Source organism: Protopterus annectens, chromosome 2.part1 (genome assembly GCF_019279795.1).
Source record: "Protopterus annectens isolate FY-2018-M chromosome 2.part1, PAN1.0, whole genome shotgun sequence".
Lineage (NCBI taxonomy): Eukaryota > Metazoa > Chordata > Ceratodontiformes > Protopteridae > Protopterus > Protopterus annectens.
Window position 1 is genome coordinate 1,663,768,148 of NC_056729.1, and position 22,697 is coordinate 1,663,790,844.

Consider the following 22,697-nt stretch of genomic DNA (forward strand, 5'->3'; position numbering starts at 1 on the left):
ATAGGAAATTCACCCCTGGGATCACCTCTGTGTCTCTGCTCGTCAGGGGCACAGGAAAATAATTTTCTTGGGTGGCGAAAGCCAGGGTACCTTTTTGGCTAGGCTTGTATAGGCCCTAGGGCTAATAGCCTAGTACCTACCTATGAACCTATAAGTATGATTGCAAACTTTTTTTTTATAAGACCCATTGCTCCTACTAGTACAGAAACTGTCTGAGTATCCTTCTTCCACGTTACCCTTGTTTCTTCCTGCAAATCCTGGTATTTTATGACTTTGTCTTTCTCTGTACATAGCACACTGTAGTCACTGGGTGTAGCAATTTCAATGATCAATGCTACCTTTGCCTTCTTTTCATTGACTACTATATCTGTTTTTCTTGCATCTGTTTTTTGGACTGTTGGTAATAGATGATCACATGTGAAATAAACTTAATCTTTTTCTATAATGCTTTGTGGCTTATGTTTCCAGTGTTTTTCAAATACTTCAGTATTATAATGTTGGCACAATCCTCAGTTCAACAGTTGCCACGTTTTTATGCCTTTTAGTAGGCAGTCCTTCTGCCATTAGTATGTCACAACTAGCAACAAGATGAACAACTGTTTCCAATTCTGTTTTATAAAACCTACATTTGTCTATTTCTCCCTAATGTTCAGTGGACTTTCTAAACCAATGTGTAGGTAATCCACTTTCTTGGGGCCCCAATATTAGCGTTTCATCTTTTGGTTTAAATTCACCTCTCCTTAACCATTCCTGTGTTCAGTCCAAATCAGCATGCGGTTGTTCGAAGAGTGTTTTATACTTATAACTGTATTTATGCATTTTCCACATTTCTTGCCTTTACATCTGATCCTTCACCTTATATACTTTCTTTTGTTTTTGCACATTCAGCTGCTGCCTGATTTTTTATCTTCTTCCAGTTTGATTTTCATTCCTGCTTGACACCAATATGCTTTAATATACCCTTCTGTTATATCACATGAATCTCTATGAGCAGTCCTAATTAGTGTTCATTTGTTTTATGTTTCAGCCTTTTTATGTACATTAACTGTTGCCTGTGCGACCTGGATCACGGTTGTGTAAATTATGCAAAAGGCTGCATTATTTAATCTGTTAACAAATGAGCAGCTTCATTAAAAGCAATGAAGAAACTGATCCTACATTAACTACAAGTAATAGTGTAAGAAGGAGCACAGTCTTCATACGTTCTATCACACAAACGTTGTATATACACTGATACATCTAATAAGTGTGAGGAAAGCTAGAAAAACAGTCATCATACATTCTATCACACAAAAGTAATATATACGCTGATACATCTAATATGTGAGAGGAAAGATAGGAAGTTGAGATTTACTAGAACATTCATCATGTTATAATTTGCTTAGTGCACTTGATGAAATGCCTGAACAACCCGATTTTCATAAGTGGCATCCCTTCCCGCAAGACATAGCCTTATAAATTTTCCTTCAAAATGTCAAGATCCATATCATATCCTCCAATTTTAAATGTTTATATGACTTTCAAAAATTAATACATTTGACAAAATATAAGAAACTCTTTAATTAAGTTTCAATAAGAAATGTTAGCATAAATAATGAACTCCAATAGCTACTTACATTATACAGAATTTAAAAAAGAACTACACTGTAATTCTGAGATGTTATATACACACCTCACGTTCAACACAAATGATATCTAGCTATAGATATATAAATATATATATATAAATATATATATATATACCTCAGATTTATCAATGATATTTTCATCATCTGGAACAGCAATCTCAACAACCTGAAGCTTTTCTTTCAATACATCGACAACTCCACAAACTTCCTCAGAGTCACGGTCATGACAGATTATTACAGCTATGACTCAGTGAATTTCCTGGAGCTCAAAATCAGCAAAAATACCAACACCAATCTCCTCACCAATGACATCTGCTGGAAATCTACTCAGGTCGACCTGCTGCTGCACAGCAGTAGCATGAACCCACAAAATTGTAGAGAAATGTCATAAAATCACAAGACCTCTGAATCACCAGAGTATCCAAGAAACTAGAAGTCTTCGCTAGAACATCACTGACATACAATAGGATTTTTTTGACAAGAGGATATAGCGAACACCTTCTGCATCAAATACTCATACCCATCATCACCAAGAAGAAAGATAATGACCACACCCTTAGTAACTCAACAAATTACATAGAGAGCTAAGAAGCCATGACTGACAATGGAAGAATGACACCTGCACATATTCTGTAGACTACCCAGAGATCAAATGAGCCATCCAAGATAACTCATGTATAATCACCAAAACAGGAACTTCAACAACATACTCCAGCAGCAACAAAGATTCACCATCTCAAAAGGCAAGAGCATCCAGAATTATGTCAAAAACTCCCATCATCCTCAGGATAATGATGACCAGAAAGAGACATTCCCATGCATCCCCCCTACTTCAGGTACCATAAATATATGAGGAGCAGATCCAGTTTCTAATACTCAAATACCAGGAAGTCCTGCCCTAGCCAAATTTACTGGAAGTACAATACAGATCAGCTGTTACAGGGCTCAATGCAATTTCATGAGAAAAAACAATCTTAACGCCAAGATAGCCCAGCATTGCTCTGACATCAGAAATGGCACACTAAAAGCCTCTTAGTCAAACATTCTAAGGAACAACTAGGATACAACATCTTCAAATTCCTCATCCTGGAAGCATCAATTGGGTACAGGATGGAAACAAAAATGACAAACTGTAAAAGAAAGAACTTGAATGGCAGATTAGGTTATGAGCAGGCAAACCTCCTAGATTGAACACCATGACTTCACAGGGTCATAGGAGATTACTAGGCTAACGGCTTAAGAGTCCTTATAAGCCTAGTCATTATTACCTGAAGTTTACCTGATCTTTGATCCCTAACCAGTAGAGGATGGCTTAGGTGTATACCTTTGCCTTTCAGTATTTTACAGACTGTCCCTTTCCATAAGGGACATGGGTGCCACTCCAGGAGTTAATTTATTATTCTCCATCCATTAATCCAAACTACATTTGAAGAGCATCAGGAAAGGGCTCTACTTTATGGGAATAGGATCCCTTTTCCATAGAAGGGGTAGTTTCTGAAATATATATGTTTCTCCAACATGTTTTGTTTATATCACAGATCATGTTTAGGTCCCTAGATCAGGTGGCCATTGTGCAGTTTGCATTGTGAATGTGTAACAGTTCAATCAGGGCTAGATTTGTGAGTGCCTTGTAGGTTAGGCATAGATCAGCCCTTAATAGCCAGTAGGAGACAGAGTAAAGTGATAGGGCTTTTAGTCTTATCTGCATAAGACATGTTGTTTGCATCCTGTATTTTTTGGTAAGGAACCTCTAACACCACTCCAGCTGTTGTATGTGTCTGGTCAAGTACATGCCAAAAGATGCATTGTACTCAGTTATCGGTCTGATGAAGACTGAGTACAGTGGGACTATAGCTTCCTTGGTTCTTGATGTCATGCCTTTACTTATAAGTTGTGCCACATAGAAGGATGTCCTCACAACAGTAGACACACGGTGGTCAAAGTTCAGTCTACTAGTTATTTGTGTACCTAGATCTCACTCCGCTAAGTCCTCTGTTAGGGATGTGCTATTAATGTTCTAAATAAAAGGAATTGGCCCTTTGGTAGTTTCACACAATAAGCTCCATACTCCAACAGTAACACATGGTTTGCATTAAAAAAAGGCGTTTTGACAAATAATTCCACGGACAAACTCTAACCAATGCAAGTTAAGTGCTTTCATCCCTACAAAAGCTTGGGACTTCATCAGAATAATATTCTACCCAGAACCACTTACCTATATACTTAAAATACATTAATTAAATAATACATCAATTAATATCTATTCAAACCAGTCGTAATTTTATAATTTTATCTTAAAGACCAAGGTATCCCATTTACATTTACACACAGAAAAGCAGCATAAAAATATTCTTTTGCACAGTATCAAATACAGTCAGTACAAGGTAAAAAATGTTTTATAGCAATTTTGTAAATAACGGCATAAAATAAATAAATAATTTTAAAGAATCGGAGCTATCTTTTTCAAGACAGGCAAAATGGAGAGCAAGTCATTGATACCAAGTGGCAAGTAAGCTTTTAGCTTAATTATCTAATATAATTCTCTTAGTTCAATAGAAAGTTCCCTCCCCTTGGATTCATGGGTATTATTTCAAAAATTCCAAATCTAAACTTTGTAAAGCCAGAACATTGCAAGGAATGCTTAAATAAAGAATTATTAATATTCTTTTTAGAAATTGCATATACATGCTCATAAATCCTAGTTTTCAATTTCCTTTCAGTTTTCCCCATAATAACTTTCGCAATAATCACAATTAGCAATGTAAACCAGCCCTTTAGTATTATAGTTGTCTTTAATCATTTTAACTGTACAACCTATATCTTTTAAAACCATACTAGCCATATCTAAAATACAGGGGCATTGTCTACATGCCCCACATTTTGTTTTGCCATTTACGCTCAAAATGGAAGGCAAACTTAAACTTTTAAACAACTGTTTAAAATTCTTTCCAGTCTTGTACACAAAATGGGGTGCAACACCTAAGGCCTTCAGAACATTAGAATTACTTTTAAAAATCAGCCAGTTTCTCAAAATAATGTTTCTAACCTCTCTCTCCCCTTGCCCATAAGGGATAATCATATTGTTAGTAAGGTCAGGGCTCTATCATCTGTACATGGGTGTAGCCAAAAAGACGTAGTCGGACTACCACGGAAAGAAATAATAAGTACTTTATTAAAATAAAACAACAGATGGCGCTTTAGACCCCTGGTACGCTTCATCAGATCTAAATTAATCAAAACATCCACTTACATTTAAATAGTGTGGAATGATTACGTATCTCTAATCAACCAATTAATCAATTATATTAGGTTTGAGTGCAAAGCTAGAGTCTGAACGAAGTAATGACAAATATATAAAATAGTTGATATTATTATACATTATATCAATAAAATCAACAGACCTAATAAGAAAAACTTCTATAAAACATCATAAAAAATATATATGTTATATCAAATATTCACCCATTATTTGATATAACATATATATTTTTTATGATGTTTTATAGAAGTTTTTCTTATTAGGTCTGTTGATTTTATTGATATAATGTATAATAATATCAACTATTTTATATATTTGTCATTACTTCATTCAGACTCTAGATTTGCACTCAAACCTAATATAATTGATTAATTGGTTGATTAGAGATACGTAATCATTCCACACTATTTAAATGTTAAGTGGATGTTTTGATTAATTTAGATCTGATGAAGCGTACCAGGGGTGTACGCGAAAGCGCTCATCTGTTTGTTTTATTTTAATAAAGTACTTATTATTTCTTTCCATGGTAGTCCGACTATGTCTTTTTGGCTACATACACTTCTACTTGTTTTTACGAAGTTGGACTTTTAGGCAGCTACACTCGCCTTTTTTCATTCATCTGTACATGGGTCCCAATACTCAACATCTCCTAACAATGGTTTAAATTTCTTTCCCCAACCAGCCAATATTTCCATTTTACGTTGGTAACCAAATCAACAGGATAACCCCTATTTAGAAACATGTTATTAATTTTCTCCATCTCCATATTCAACATGGCAAAATCTGAACACATTCTTGCTGCCCAGCACTGAGCCTTGTGGGACTCCACTGGTGACAGGTCTACTGGTAGAGTTGAAGACTCCCATTTTGACTGAGTGTTGTCAATCTGTAAGCCAGTTTGTAACCCACCTGACAACAAAGGAGTTGATATTCAACTGGTTAGTCATCAATGACGTGTGGATGTGGGATTATGTAGAAGGCCTTGGCCAAATCAAGATAGGCTGTGTGCACAGCTTTGCCTTTATATATGGCTCTTGTCACATTCTCGAAGAAGTCCGCCAGGTTTAACAGGCAAGATCTATCCTAGACAAAACCGAACTGAAATGGATCAAGGGTTTGGAGGCCACCTATATCCTTATTTATGAGATCCATGATGATTCATTTCATTGCCTTACAGATGAGGCCACCCTTTCCATCAGCTGTGTCTTCATCATGAGATGAATAGACCATCAGATGTTCTACAGAGGACGACAACATAGCTAAGGTTTTTCTTTTTGTTTATTGACTGAAGTCCAAGTAAATACAACATTTAATGGTGATTCTTGTCAATTATCCTCATCGGCTTTAATACTTATTCTTCAATATACTTGGCAATTTTTCAGTGTACTTTGTAATTTTATGTTTATTTAGCTTTAGTATAGTCTCCTGTTGTAAGTGCTTAACTAGGTGATTCCCCATGGGGTTATTTCCATATTTTTTCCCTTAGTCCCTGATAGTACATCCACTTATCACCCCAGTAACCTTATGATTTAAGAGTGCACTTGATCTTAGTATATTCAATAGTAAATAGGCAGATCCAATGAAAACCAATGAAAGTGCGGGCAGAACAGATATGCACTCCATGCCACACTTAAGTTTTCTCCTCCTTGAATGACACATCATACAGAATGCACACAGAACTATTTAAGACACAATACCTGTCAATATTACTACTTCTTGTTTAGCATTTTGTTTTTATTAGTGAAAACTTGTAAATGCTATTGCCGTCACAACTTTGCTTTGGAGTGACTCCTGTAATGGGTTTTCTAGGCACTTTAAAGTGACTTTTCACACATTGATTCAGTTGTGACTCCTGTTCATGTGCAGCTGTATGATGATCAAACCGGATTCCCTGTTTCTTTACATGAACTCATAGTCTTTTGTTGTTTGGGTTGTTGGTGGGATGGTGACTTAAAGGGAGATGGCATTTTCTTTTGTCTAAGGCCATCTCCCACTCTATATCCTTTACTGACCAGTGCCTTTTGTCTTCCACTTTTTCTAGGACAGGATAGTTAGTGTCTAACATGGGTTCATAGGTGTTTACTAGGCTAATGACCACAAGGGCATTTTTAACCTAGCATGCATCCTAAATCTCTGACAAATTCTGATACCCTTGATAAGTATAAGTATGGGCCTGGGAGATGATCCATTTTCAGGTTCCTGTTTGCATTAAAGACATAGGTGCCAAACCAGGGATGAAGTTTTGGTTTCCGATCCAATTGTCCAAATTGGATTTGAATTGGATTAGGGAGGAACTCTGCTTCACATGGATGGGGAGCCTATTCCATAGACAGGGTAGTCTCTGGGATACATACCTAGCTCTCCAGCAGGTCCTATTTATATCACAGGCAAGGTTTAAGTCCTTAAAACAAGTAGTTCTGCTACTGTTTGTTTTGTGGATATGCAGGAGGTCCATCAGAGTGAGATCTGACAATGCCCTGTATGCCAGGCATAGATCCCCCTCAAAAGCCTGTAGGAGACAGAATACAGCGATAGGGCCTTGAGGCAGTCTCCATAGGACATATTACTTACACCTTGTATTATTTTAGTGAGGAACCTCTGTGGACATTCCAGTTGTTGGATATGCCTGGTTAGGTACATACCAAAGGGGGCATTGTACTCAATGATAGGTCTGAAGAATGCCGAATACAGTGGTACAATGACTGCCTTGGACTTAGATGCCATACCTTTGTTTATAAATTGTGCAACATAAAATGATTTCCTCATGACTATAGACATGTGATGATCAAAAGCTAGAGTACTATCTATATGTGTTCCTAAGTCCCAGACTGTTGGGTCAACTCTAAGGGGTGTGTTGTCAATATGATGGTTACCAGGGATGGATGACTTTCCAAAGGATACTATTATGCATTCTTGGCATTTAGTTTTAGTCCATGGCTCTGACACCAGTCATTTGTCTGTGTCAGCCCCTCCTAGACAACATTTGTGTCAGTGTGAGATTCAATGGCAGCTCCTAATTTGCAATCATCTGCAAATTTAGTCAGACACAACCACTGACATTGGCCTTGACTTCTGAGAAGTAAATGCCAAAAAGGACTGGTCCAAGGACTGATCCCTGAGGGACTCCACTTGTGACTAACCTCTTTGTAGAGGTGGACTCCCCAATTCTAACTTCCTGGGTCCTGTCTGTGAGCAACTTGGCTATCCAATGGATGACATACAGGTTTGTACCTAAACTCTTGAGTTTGTCAACAATGCCCGAGTGGGGTATTGTGTCAAATGCCTTGGCCAGGTCAAGGTAGGCAGTGTGAACGATTTTGCCCTCATCCATTGCTTTGATGACCTACTCAAAGAAGTCCACCAGGTTGAGTAGGCATGATCTGCCCTTCGGTTGGGTCCAGTGTTTTGAGGTTTACTATATATTGATCATCTCAATGATACCTCATCCTCCATGAATGACTGCATTTCCTTTGTAGTGTGTAGGAAGACATTGCTTCCCCCTTTTTCTGCCACTAGTATGGTAGGCTAAATAACCATAACCACAGTCAGAAAGCACCTTCCCAAATGGTGTCATTGTTTGTCCAATTTTATACAACTGCTGCAAATAACCAGCCAGACAGTGTAGAGAATACTTCTCCCATCTGATGCCCATATGAGATCTGCACTGCAGGAGCAGCTCATCTCATGTTCACTCTGAGTTCAGGGCTATAAATACACATTGGTATATAAATATATGTATATATTTATATGTATATAAATACACTCCTTCCTTTTTTTTTTGAAAACAGTTTTATTGATTTTAAATAAAACAAGTTTATAAACAATCACAAAGGATTTAACAGAAAACTTCATTTCAGAAATGTTAACATAAAAAAAAAACCTCCGGTAACAATGTATAACAAACACTTCCTCCTCTTCATGATTCAAATAGGTGGGTCCATGAATAACTCTTTCAAACAGATGTCTAATAAAAGGGTCTCGGTTCTCAGTATGCCATATCACTAGGAATGCTTATAACTCTCACATTTATCCTCCTTGACTGATTTTCTAGGTTTTCATTTTTAATCACTTGAGCAGTAAGATCATTTTTCAGTTGAATAGTTACTGTGATGTCCCCAGTCGGGGCCAGTAATCAAGGATCTTGAATCCTCACCGCACAGAGGGAACACACTCAACCTGGGGTCTGGGTTTCTTTCTCTGTCTCTATCCAGGTCACCAGTAAGGCTTACCACTGGCACAGCTTCAGAGTTAAGTCCTCAGCCAAGTGCCCAAGCCAAGTCCTATACCACTTTCTCTGTGAAACCAGTACTTTATGTCCCTGCCCAAGTAACTGACACACATACTCTTTGAGATTTAATTTTCACACATACACACACACGCACACATGCACGCGCACACATCACGAGCACACACACACACATACACACACACACACACACCTGGGAAAAGCTGGCACAGATTACTCACTCTACCAACTTTGCCCAGATTATAAGGTAGATTCACTGCCACCAATCGGTTACTATAAGACTCTTAAAAGGGTATCTAATTATACACAGTGAAATTAATATTAATACAAATGGTAATGTTGACCAAACATCCAGGCTTTTAGGAGTGGTTAGAGTTATCACAAAATAAATATGTACAAATACTCCCAACACTTAAATATTTTCTTAAAGGACCAGCCACATTGAAGAGTTTACATATATTTAATAATAAATAATAAAATATCTATTCACAGTAAACACCAGAGTTTCAGTCACAGGAAATATTGAAAATAACACAGCTGGAAAGAGTCACACAGTTACAGAAAAAATGATGCTTAACTACTATTCTCACTTTATTTTAATGACTAATCTAAATAATTACTGTTCCTACTTACTGAATAGAGCAAGGCAAGATAATGTGGGTGAGTGGTCCTTGTTGTCAGATCTGGGACAGAATACAGAATGCTAAGAGCAATCTCAAACTAATATCTAAATATTATTTCTGGCTTACAGAATGACATCACACACATCTGGTCATCTGACTCTGTTTCCCGGACTATCCCCCATCGCTAGGAGCTGCCAGGGCTTAGCACCTATGTGCTACTATGCACATCTTTAGCTAAGTTTTATTAAAGCATCTGGAAGCCATAAAACAATAAAGCCATTCCACTCTTCCTACAGAAGCTACAACCGATTCTCTAGTACAGACATTGTGTCTTTGGCTCCATTCAAAGCTGTGGGATAAAATCTTTATGGGTTAACCCATAAAGTAATTTAATTTCAGATATTTTTTAAAGTTTCAGATTAACATCTTCTCTTCCAGTCCTCTGTCAAAACATATACATTTAATTCAGTTACAATAATACATGTACATTTCTTTTCCTTCCAGCAGGGCACACTGTTGATACATTTTAACACATGCAAACTCCACAAATACATTTTCAACACAAACATCTGTACAAATCAGTTTGATATACAAAAGACACATAATTATGTACAAAATGCCAGCTAGCTGTATTGGCATATGTTACACATCCACTGCCCTACTTCTCCTGATATGGCTGGCAATACCTCCTATTGTCACAGTTACCATGGTGTTGGAAGCTACCACACTTTGTAGTAATTTCAAATCCTCTTTAAGCTTTTGCACCTCAGTGATAAGGTTACTTACTCAGGCAAGTGCCATCAGTGTGAATTACTCAGTTAAAATGATCAGTTTTCATCAGTGGAGGCATTTTTTATATGATCCATCAACTCCCTCTCGCATGCCATAATGATTTTAGTGCGTAGTTGTTTATGATCTCACTTGGGGACTACTAACACTATGGAAACTGTAAAATGAAAAACTATGGAAACTGTGTTTTATGACTGAAGCAAGTGGAAAATGAGCAATTAGCTGTCCATCTTCCTAGGGCTAGCCTCAGCTGTCCTCCTCCCAAAAAAATGATGGTCACTTATTGAATCCTGATTCATTTTAAAAAAGTTAGATATTATACCTAGCACTGAATTTTGTCAAAAAGAGAAATGCTACTACCCTACCTCCACATTACAGAATTTGTCCATATATACACATAATGAGTCAGGGGGCAAGAATAAGAGATAGTGTTTTGCTGCTTAAGTGCAAAATTATCAGCCAGTCAAATCAATTTCCTATGGAAATACAATTAAAGATGATTCCCCCAACTACATTATGGTACACCTAGTACTCTATGACAGTGTCATCTTGCACATAGGTATTGCATATATCTCACTTCCCCTTGTTTAAAAGCCCCTAAATAAATGCTGAAGGATTTATACCCAACAGGTCCCATGAAAAACACCAACATCACAGGTGGCTTTAATATTAGAACCAAAGGATACTGCATTGTCCACTGACGGCACACAACTTACCACTAGATCAAGTTTAACTGGAAGAAGGCAGCTCTTACTGGTTTCATTGATGGTTAGCATACTTTAGCACTGCATACATTTCCATGCAGGCAAATAGTCTTAGTGACCAATGTCCATTGTCCCATCATAATAAATCTGTCTTGTAAAACCTTCTCAGTCCTATCTAATTACATCAATAGCAGGGCAGTTTCTAAAAATATGGAGAGTACTATGATTACACCTACAGGCAACTGACTGGATCCCACTTTAAAATCAGACAAACAATTAAGTCACTTTTACAGTATTTATTAACCAACTTAATTTGGATTGAGATAAGTTATTCCCCCTCAGACTTCACAGACTCTAGGGCAAAAGTAGTCTTGGATGACTCCCATATTATAAACCTTTCTCAGGCAAAGGGATAAACCTTTTAACAGAAACTGAAACTATTTATTTATTTATTTCACATTTGTTTACCAGGAAAGTCCAACTGGGTGGGTGCCCATTTTCAATGGAGAACTGGTGAGAAAAGCTCCAGAGACATTTAACGTATTACATTAGCATACATTAGTTTATTACAGAGCAACAATGAACATTTTCACATACAAGAAAGAATATACAATAATGGATAGCACATCCTTTTTACATATATTAGATGAAACATACTTGCACATTAATTAGAGACATTAGATATCACTAAGGAGACTATACATGAGACAAGTGGTCTTTACAATTATATGATTCAGATCAGTACAACTCTGCTTGATAGTTAAATCATTTTTGTTTATTATAATGTACTTGGTATACGTATCCTATAGTACAGGGTTGAGAGAGGAGAAGAATTACAGGAGATGGAAATTTGTGTGTTTGTTAGTAAGGTGTGGGGCATGGATAGGGAAGAAACAAAAGGGAGAAAGAAAAGTTAGGGGCTGTAGAGTGATAACAGTAGTGTAAGGCAGAGGTAAAATTGGCAGCTCTCTCATCTTGTCTCTCTCTCCAGATGTCAAAGCACTCCAGCAGTAAATGTCTCATGGAACACAAGTACACAGTGCCTGTCCATCCATCCATCCATGTAGCAATGCCCACCCCATGGCATGACTGACCATAAAAATCCCTTTGTACACCCCTAGAACTAACAAAAAAAGGATTACAACATTGTCCCATCCATTTTTCAACACTAGTATAGGTGAAAATATATTTTTAATGACAGGACGAACCTGATAGAATCAATTGCCCAATGAAATTTATAATCAAACCTCCAATGGTTATAGATTGGCCCATGGTTGATAATTATATATTACCCCTAATGAGAATAACTGGGATCATACCAGAGATAAACCGAAGGGATCAATCCACGGAATAAAACATTTAGGAGCAGCACCTGTTCATTACAGGGAGCAGTCCTGAGGTAAACTTTCTGGTTCCCATCCACTGATTTAAGTTGCATTTGAAAATGGACAGGGATGAACTTTGTCTTCTGTGGATGAGGAGTCTGTTCCATAGCAGTGCAGCAGTAGCCTCTCTGAAATATACCTGTCCACCCAAACCATCCTGTTATTGCAGAAGGGATTGACATTCCTAGACCGAGTATTTCTGATTCCATTTGACACACTGATTGCAGTGAATCCATCATTTATGCATTGGAGACCACCTTGTGTGCCAGACACACATCACCTCTTAGCAATCCATAGCAGACAGAGTATAGTGACAGGGCTGTGAGTCAGTCCATGCAGAACATTTTCGGAATCCTTTTAGTACGGTATCTATGTACTCATTTCAGTTGTTGTATGCATCTGGACAGATACATGCTAAACAGGGCTTGTATCTGTCCAGATACATGCCAAAGAGAGCATTATATTCATTACTGTTAATATGTAAAGCTGCTGTGCTACTGACAAGATGCACATATTGGAATTAATTATGCTTGTGTTCCTTCCCCTGTTGTAACAAACACATTACTTAAATTGCTTATCTTTTGTATGAATCCTGTGTATCACTTTCCCTACTGTAATTTTCCTGACATGCTCCTAGTTATGCCCTCATTTCTCATATGCCATTTTTATTTTCCTTCCCCAGAGGCCCAAGTTCCAACTGGAAAAGCTCTCCAGAACAACTCACTTACCTGGTTATCAAATGAGTAAATAAATAAAATTAAAGCATGTGTTTGTATGAGAAAAATGCAAAGCAGAAACTCCTGGTTCAATATGAAACTCAAACCTCTGATAAATGAAACAAGCAGACCTTGGAGTAAGTGCAAACAAACAAGAGAAGAGATTCACAAAAGTATTTACAAGGCTATTTGCTAAAAATGTCACTTACAGATAAGACTGGAAAACAGCAGTTCTGTGCTACTATTTTAAAAGGCAAATAAAAAAAATGTAGCATCATTTTAGAAAATGGAGAACAAAATGCTAGATAAGGAAATGCAAAGTAATGATGAACCTTTCTGTCTGTAAACATGTAGACAATACCAGAACTTTTACTCCTCTGTAATTGTTAACATATCTATGAATATGAAATTTCACAATGTTATAGTAATGGCACAGAAATAAAATGCTCCACACTACCATTTTCACCTTTCAGCTTACAATTTGTGACAAAGTAAATAAACTGCTTGAATTAAAAATCAGGGCAATGCATTCATTGATAGTTTTTCTACTGCCTTTATTGGGACCATATCTTTTTTTATGGCCTGTTTACTAGTCATGTTCTCTAGCTAGTCCATAGGTTAATGTTTTATCAAGTTTTTCTTCTCATGCGGGTTCACCTTTAATTACTTTCAGATATTCTTATAATAGCCTCTTGTGACTTTAATTGCGCTGAGTAGTACATTACCTGTGATCTACCTTATTTTTAGAATATACTCATTAAGCTATTTTAGTAAGTTTTCATTCACTCTATTCATTTTAATATAGCAATTACTTTTTTGATGTCAAAAGTTCTTAAAAAAAAAACTTTAATGATTGACTGACTGATCATTCATTGATTGATTGATGGTCATGAACAGAAGCCTTCAGAAAGACACAGAATCTGAAATTTGTAACCAAAGCAGCATTACTCCTGTGTCAAAGCAGAAAATATGGATAAAGTAAATAATCATAAGCCAAGCAGCATTCTTAGCTCATCAAAAAAAAAAAAACAATTAGAAAGAGCAGCTGACTTGATGTTAAACTTTTTCCAGCAATGTAGAAAATCTTACCACAGATAACCATGGATTCAGAGAAGATCTTAGTACTTGTATTGCTATAATGAAACTTGTTGATTATATATTTTTGTGCCACAGAATGAGCAAACTATTTGTTGCAGTTTTCAGTGATTTCTGTAAGTCCTTAACATGGCAAAGCACTGAAGTCATTAAGTAAATCAACAGCCATCTGCCAAAACATGCAAAAGTCACAGTCTTCCTAAGTACTATATCGTCATCATATCATGTGATGTCAGGAGTCCTTGGACCTTTGCTTGTGAGGTGAAGCATCACCCTTTATGCTGTTCTTTGATCAGCATGCAGATTGCTTGTCTTTACCTGTGCACTGTAAAAGAAATTCAGATCCTGCCTAAAGCCCACCAAAGTGGATTTGACACTCTGTTAAATTGTCTAAATGAAGGTAAGTTGATGATGATTGTGAAGAACACTAGGAAGCACAGTGCAGTAGCAGCAGTTAACGTTACCTGTTTGCACTGCTTTAGTCTCCAGGTTGTTTTTCAGCATGCATACCTTCTGGGTAAAAATAGACACATATTCCTTCTGTCTGTTTTCATCGCTCATTCCATATTCTTCCTACAACTTGAATACACATTTAGGTGAAGTGTGTGTGTGTGTGTGTGTGTGTCTCTTGCCAGAGATGTACTGCATCCTGTGCTCTTCATTGCATTTGCTGAGTGCTGGGATAAACTCCAGCTGTTATACAACCCAGAATTGGGTAATTCGAAAATGAATGAATGAAATAAAAATAACTAGGTATAAATCCCTATGTCACAAGATGGGTTGCCAACTGGCTCACTGACAGAACCCACACTATGAAAGTAGCAGACTCCAAATCCGACTTCAGACCAGTGACAAGTGGAGTACCACAGGGTTCAGTCCTGGGTCCTCTCCTGTTTGGTAACTACTTCTCTGAAGTACAGGCTAATACAGAAGGTCTTTGGCTAATGAAGTTCGCAGATGACTGCAAACTAGGAGCCATAATCGAAACTCCTAATGATGTGGACATCATACAAAAGGGCCTCACTGAGACAGATGCCTGGTGTCAAAGCCATGGCCTCAAGCTCAATGCCAAAAAGTGCATTGTCATCCCCTTTGGTAAAAACTGTGTACCCATGAACTACAACATAGGCGGTAGTATACTTAACACCGAAAGTGTGATAACAGACCTTGGGACACAGGTGGACAGTAGTCTCACCTTTGATAATCACATCACCACAGTAGTCAGGAAATCCTTCTACGTGGCACACCTCATCACAAAAAGGTTTCTCATCCAGAAAAATAGCAGTCATTGTTCTCCTCTACTCATCACTCATTAGACCCATTATAGAGTACAATACCCCTTTTGGTATGTACCTCACATGACATCTACAACAACTGGAAAGGCCGCAGAAATACCTCACAAAGAGGATTACCGGCCTCAAACAGATGCCCGACACAGACCGTCTCAAACAACTCCAGCTTTACTCTGTCGCATATCGCCTACTCAGAGGTGATCTCTGCCTAACATACAAAGCTATGTCAAACCCAGAGCTGTTGGACATGCTCCATTTAAAGAAATCCCAATCCCTCTGAGCTACACTCTCTAGGGACCTAAACCTTGTCACCACAATAAACAGAACATAACGGAGGGATAGATTCCTGTCCCAGAGACTTCCCATATGCTGGAATAAACTACCTATCTATATCAAACAAAGCTCCTCATTAGCACTCAAGAAAAATCTTGATGATTGGACGGGACTCGGGAGATAGGAAATTCACCCTGGGAGTCACTTCTGTCGCTCTGCTCGACAGTGGCACAGGAAAATATTTTTTGGGGTGGCAAAAGCCAGGGTACCTTTTTGGCTGGGCTTGTATAGGCCCTAGGGCCGATAGCCTAGTACCTACCTATGAAGATTTTGCTCTTCAGAAATCAGAAACCAAAGGACTAAAGGCCTACCTCATAGTCTCTCCCAAACAGAAAACTTTTAAATTCTCTCTTCAGTAAAATTCACTTCTTGGGGTCAATATTGGAGTATATTTACTTGGAAGTATTTACATATAGGTTCATAGGTGTATACTGGGCTAATGGCCCTGGGGCCTTTACAAGCCTAGCCATAGGATTACCCTGGCATGGTGCCACACGACCTTAGTTCCCAGTGCTTCTGTCGAGTAGAGCCACTGGAGTTATCCCCGGGGTGAATTTTCTATTTCCCATCCACTCATCAAGATTTCTCTTGAAAAGGGTCAGCGAGGTGCTCTGCTTGACATGCATGGGAAGTCTATTCCATAGCATGGGCAGTCTCTGGATTATGGACCTGTCCCTCCAGTATGTTCTGTTGATTGTGGTAATGAGGTTGAGATCTCTGGAGCATGTGGTGCAGAGAGATTCGGGTTTCTTTAGATGTAGCATTACTAACAAAGGTGGGTCAGACATGGCTTTGTAAGTCAAGCAGAGATCACCTCTAAGTAGGTGATATGAGACAGAGAATAGTTACGAGTTTTTGAGTCTATCCATATAGGACAACTGTTTAAGGCCTAGGATCCTCTTTGTGAGTTACTTTTGCGGCCTCTCCAGTCGTTGCAGGAGTCTAGTGAGGTACATGTCAAATGGGGCATTGTACTCGATGATTGGCCTAATGAGGGAAGAGTATTGGGAGACAATGACCTCTTTCTTCCGGGATGCAAAACCCTTAGTAATGAGATGTACCACATAGAAGGACTTTCTGACCACAGTGGCAATGTGGTGATCCAAAGAGAGGTTGCTGTCAACCTGTGTTCCCAGATCTCTTATAATGCCTTCTGTGTTCAGTGGACTACCATCAATGTGGTAATTCATGGGAACCAGATTGCTCCCAAAGGGGATGATGACATTTTTTTGACATTGAGCTTAAGGCCATGGTTTTGACACCAGTCGTTGGTCTCAGTGAGACCATTCTGTAGAATGTCAACATCATTTGGGGAGTTAATAATAGCTCCCAACTTGCAATCATCTGCAAACTTTGTCAGCCAGAGTCTCTTTGTGTTGATACCAAACAGGAGAGGACCCAGGACTGAACCGTGTGGGACTTCACTCGTGATTAGTCGGCAGTCTGACTTCGAGTCAGCTACTTTCACACTGTGGGGTCTATCTGTGAGCCAGTTTGTAACCCACCTAGTGATATAGGGGTTGATGCCTAGCTTAATGAGTTTTTCTATGATTCCTGAGTGGGGAATGGTATCAAAGGCCTTGGCCAAATCAAGGAAGGCTGTATGAACCACCTTGTCTTCATCCACAGCTCTGGTGACTGACTCAAAAAAGTCAACCAAGTTGAGCAGGCATGATCTAACCTTCACAAAACCAAACTGTGTGGGATCCAGAGTTTGGAGATTTTCTATATCCTTGTTTATTAGGTACATGATGATGCATTTCATAGCTTTGCATATCAGACTTGTCAGTCTAATGGGGTGATAGTTCCCAGGGTCTGTAGTCGCTCCTCCTTTGTGGAGGGATGACTGTAGCAGTGTGCCATTTGGTAGGGACAACGCCTGAGGTGAGGCTGTGATTGAATGGGGCACACAGGTGAGGTGCAAGTTCACTCTATAGTTCATGTAGAACACAGCCAGCAATATTGTTAGGTGCATAGAAGCTGTATTCTTGACCTTGGACAGTGCTGTTTTAACCTGTGCAGCAGTAATATTGGGTGCCTAGAAATCTACTGGTATTGTGATTGGTCCTTTGGGGGGGAGGGGTAAAGTTGGCACTGAATCTGGTGGCCAGTATATTGGCAACATCTGTTGGCTCGGTATAGGAGGGACCATTGTGCAGTAGCTCAGAGCAAATCTGGGTATTGCCATGGAGATTCTTTATATAACTATAGAAGGCCTTGTGGTTGTGTTTACTGTCTGCTGCAATTCTGTTTTCATAGCTAGCTTTAGAGGATTTGATGAGGGATCTCAATTTCTTGTTGAGGCTGATAAGGGAGTTTTTCCAGTCTTGGGACTTCACCTTATTCCACATCAGTTTCCTCCTTCTGTTGTAGAGTTTGTTTATGGTAGGGGACCACCAGATTCGCTTCCATTTTTTGGAGGAGAGCATCTTGGTTCTCTTGGGTATGGCGAGATCCATGCATTTGTGTACGTGTTCGTACAGGGCATTAGTGTATGATTTGGCGATCATGCAACTGTTCTCCATTTGCATGGGTGCCATGAAGTTAGCCACCTCTGTTTTTAGGAGCCCAAAATTAGCTTTGGAGAAGTTTTTCATGGTGGTTCTTAGGTAGATACTACGCTATCTGCCCTAGGGCATTTATAAGCCTAGCCAGAGTGTATTTGGCTTCCGTCTCCGTATTAGATTAGCCTTCTGTGCCTCTGTAAAGTAGGTCACAGAAGGTACCCTTTTAAGATTAGTTTACTGTGCCTCTGTCTAGCAGGGACACAGAAGAGATCCCAGGGGTGAATTTGCGATTTCCCATCCACGCGTCCAGGTTTCGCTTGAAGAGGGTCAGCGAGGGGCTATGTCTAACATGAATTGGGATTCTATTCCAGAGTGAGGGGAGCCTCTGGGAAATGAATCTGTCCCTCCAGCATGTCCCATTTATTTTTGTGCTGAGGTTTAGGTCCCTGGAGCGTGTAGCTCTAAGGGACTTGGATTTTTTGAGGTGGAGCATGTCCATTAATTCTGGGTTTGACATGGCTTTGTACGTCAGGCATAGATCACCTCTGAGTAGGCGGTAATCAACTGAGTAGAGCTGGAGTTTCTTTAGTCGAGCTGCATAGGACATCTGTTTGTAGCCCATGATCCTCTTGGTGAGGTACTTTTGGGGTCTCTCCAGTTGCTGCACGTGTCTGGTAAGGTACATCCCAAAAGGGGCATTGTATTCAATTATGGGCCTGATGAGTGACTAGTAGAGGGGCACAATGACCTCTCTTGATCTAGATGCGAACCCTTTCGTGATAAGGTGGGCTATATAGAAGGTCTTTCTAACCACGTTGGCAACGTGATTATCAAAGCAGGGATTACTATCTACGTTGGTCCCCAAATCTCTAATTTCTTCCGTACTTAATGGATTACCACCTATGTGGTCATTTGTGGGCACCTTGTTTTTCCCAAAGGGGATGACTATGCACTTTTTAGCATTTAGCTTGAGGCCGTGGCTCTGGCATCAAGCATCCGTCTCTGTGAGACCCTTTTGGAGGATGCTTGTGTCAGTTGGAGATTCGATTATGGCCCCCAGTTTGCAGTCATCTGCGAACTTTGTCAGCCATAATCCCCCCGTGTTAGCCTGAACCTCAGAGAAGTATATACCGAACAAGAGAGGTCCCAGAACTGATCCCTGTGGGACGCCACTTGTAACTGGTTTGGATTCGGACATGGCACCTGCGATTTTGACCATGTGGGTTCTATCTCTGAGCCAGTTTGCAACCCATCTTGTGATATAGGGGTTGATATTTAAGCTGGTAAGCTTATTTATGATGCCCGAGTGGGGTATTATGTCGAAGGCTTTTGCAAGGTCCAGGTAGGCTGTGTGGACTACCTTGCCCTCATCTATGGCTTTGGTAACTGTTTCAAAGAAATCAACTAGGTTTAAGAGGCAAGATCTGCCCTTAACAAAGCCGAATTGGGTAGGGTCCAGTGTCTGGAGGCTCCCAATGTCTTTGTTTATGAGTTCCATGATAATACGCTCCATAGCTTTACAGACCAGACTAGTCAGGCTTATGGGGCGATAGTGTCCGGGGTCCGTTGTGGCACCACCTTTGTGGAGTGGGACCACTGTAGCTGTACGCCATTCTTTGGGTACATATCCTGTAGTAAGGCCAAGTTTGAACAGTGACTTAATGTGAGGGTTCATTTCTTCTTGGAGCTCGTGTAAGACACAGCCTGGGACACCATCCATAGATGCTGTGTTTTGTGCATCTGTGATGTCAGGGAGGTTACATTCAGTTGGGATAGGCATTTGCTCCTTTGGGGGGGGGGAGTTTGCGCTGAATCTGTCTGCCAGGATGTTGGCTATGTCTGTAGGTTCAGTATATTTTGTACCGTTATGCAACAATTCAGAGCATATCTGGGAGTTTCCGCCCATGTTCCTGACATAACTAAAGAAAGCCTTGTGATTATCTTTAGTGTCTAGGGCAATTTTTCTTACGAAGCTGGCCTTTGATGATTTTATGAGGGATCGAAGTTTCTTGCTAATACTGATCAGAAATGCCTTCCCTTTTTGGGATTTTGCTCTGTCATGTAGTAGCTTCCTCCTTCTGTTGTATAGCTTATTTATGGCCGGGGTCCACCAGACCAGTCTCCTGTTTTTGGAAGAGTGAGTCTTGGTTTTATTTGGGATAGCACGATCCATGCATTCCTGCAGGTGCTCATAGAATGCATTTATAAAGGATTCTGTGGATTGGGCTGTATTATCCTCTGGCCCAGGGGCTTTGAAGGATTCCACCTCAGTCTTGAGAAGTGCAAAGTTGGCTTTTGAGAAATTCTTTACAGTGATTTCCTTGGCTGGGGGTGGGGATGGGATATGGATGTCCAGGGAAATTTGTTTATGGTCTGATCTTACCAATGAGGGGTTTACCTCTGGTGTGAAACATAGAGTCCCCATGTTGGTGATGACCAGGTCCAATATGTTGTTCCCTCTTGTGGGAGTGGTGACCAGTTGTTACATTGCGTTATTCAAGGAACCGTTGGGTGAGGGTGTTTGGGCTTGAGTAGTTTTCCCAGTCAATGCTTGGGTAGTTGAAGTCACCCAATAACATAGTGTTTGGAGAGACCTTCATATTCTCAGGAATGCCAAGTGGGGTTCCTGTAATAGGGAGGGTGTTCTGTAGCAGGCTACAAACTGAAAGGCAGTTTTGCCCGCTGATAGTTGCACATGGATGGTTTCCTATGCTTCGTGCAGTGCCACTAACCTGGAGGTGTAGGTATGTAGGTATCTTTACCTTTACGAAGGAGGTGGGAGGGATGTGGATTTCCAAGGTGATTAGTTTGTGACCTGATCTAACACAGAACATTTTTAACTCCTGACAAAATTGCTAAATTCAAAAAATTGAATAACATAATTTGCTGGAGATGTCTAACATCATGTAATGCAGATTGGTTCCATATTTTCTATGATTGCGTTAAACTAAGGAATTTTTGGAGAGATATTGATGATTTTCTTTCAGCTTTATTTTCAGATAACTTCACATTAACTAAAGCTTTGATTTTTCTGAATGTTGACGAAACAGTTTCTTTAAATAAATCAGATTCATACTTATTATGGACAATACTAGCAGTAGCCAGGAATGTATTACAAGGAAATGGACCTATACCACCTGTCTGAGTCTTGGTGAATTTCTCTCCTTACTAGAAGAAACCATAAACAAGGAAGTCAGAACTAAAGAACTTAGAATATATCCGAGGGGTTTTACTAACAATCCATGGACAAAGGTTTCAAACCTAATTGAGACTTTCCGAATTAATTTTTAACCCTGTTTAACTATTATTTGTTTGCTTCATTGAACGTTTTATCTTAAAATATTTGTACTACTCAAACATTTTTCAGGCTTCTGTAAATAGTTGATTTAGTTTCATTGTTGTTAAAAGTTGTCTGTTCAGTATAATCAATGTATTGAACAGTGTTTATTCTCTTATTTCATTCTTAATAAAAATATTGGGAAAAAAAGAAATCAGAAACCAGACTGTAATTCATTTCCCTTTTAGAGTAGAATAGTGGACACATCAGGACCTGCCTGTTTAAGGACACAGTGATACAACTCCCAAAACCATTAATAAAATAATGTTTGCAACAGAAAGGGTATAACAGCACTTGACACTGGAAGCACAATACATTCTAGCTAGCATAGCATTCTCACCTAAATTACTACATGGGTAGTTTTGGCAGTTAAAAAGAAAGGGTATAACAGCACTTGACACTGGAAGCACAATACATTCTAGCTAGCATAGCATTCTCACCTAAATTACTACATGGGTAGTTTTGGCAGTTAAAAAGATAAGGTCTATCAGAAACATGGAACTGACATTCATTATAATATTAAGGTTTGCAGATGACTCATCATCTGTCAGGTCATTATGAAGCTCTAAAAAGATTGCACTGGAGGAATCGGGCAAAAGTGATTGTTTACCCACACCACAACCTTCCCAAAATAAAATCGTGTCCTGTATCTTGTTGAGTTGTAGTTGTGTAGTAAAGCTAGTAGATAACTCCATGGCTGAATAAGTCGGACATTAAGTATACTTAAAGCTTCTACTGAATTAGATGATATGGCATCTACACATATGCTCCCTCTCTGTTGAT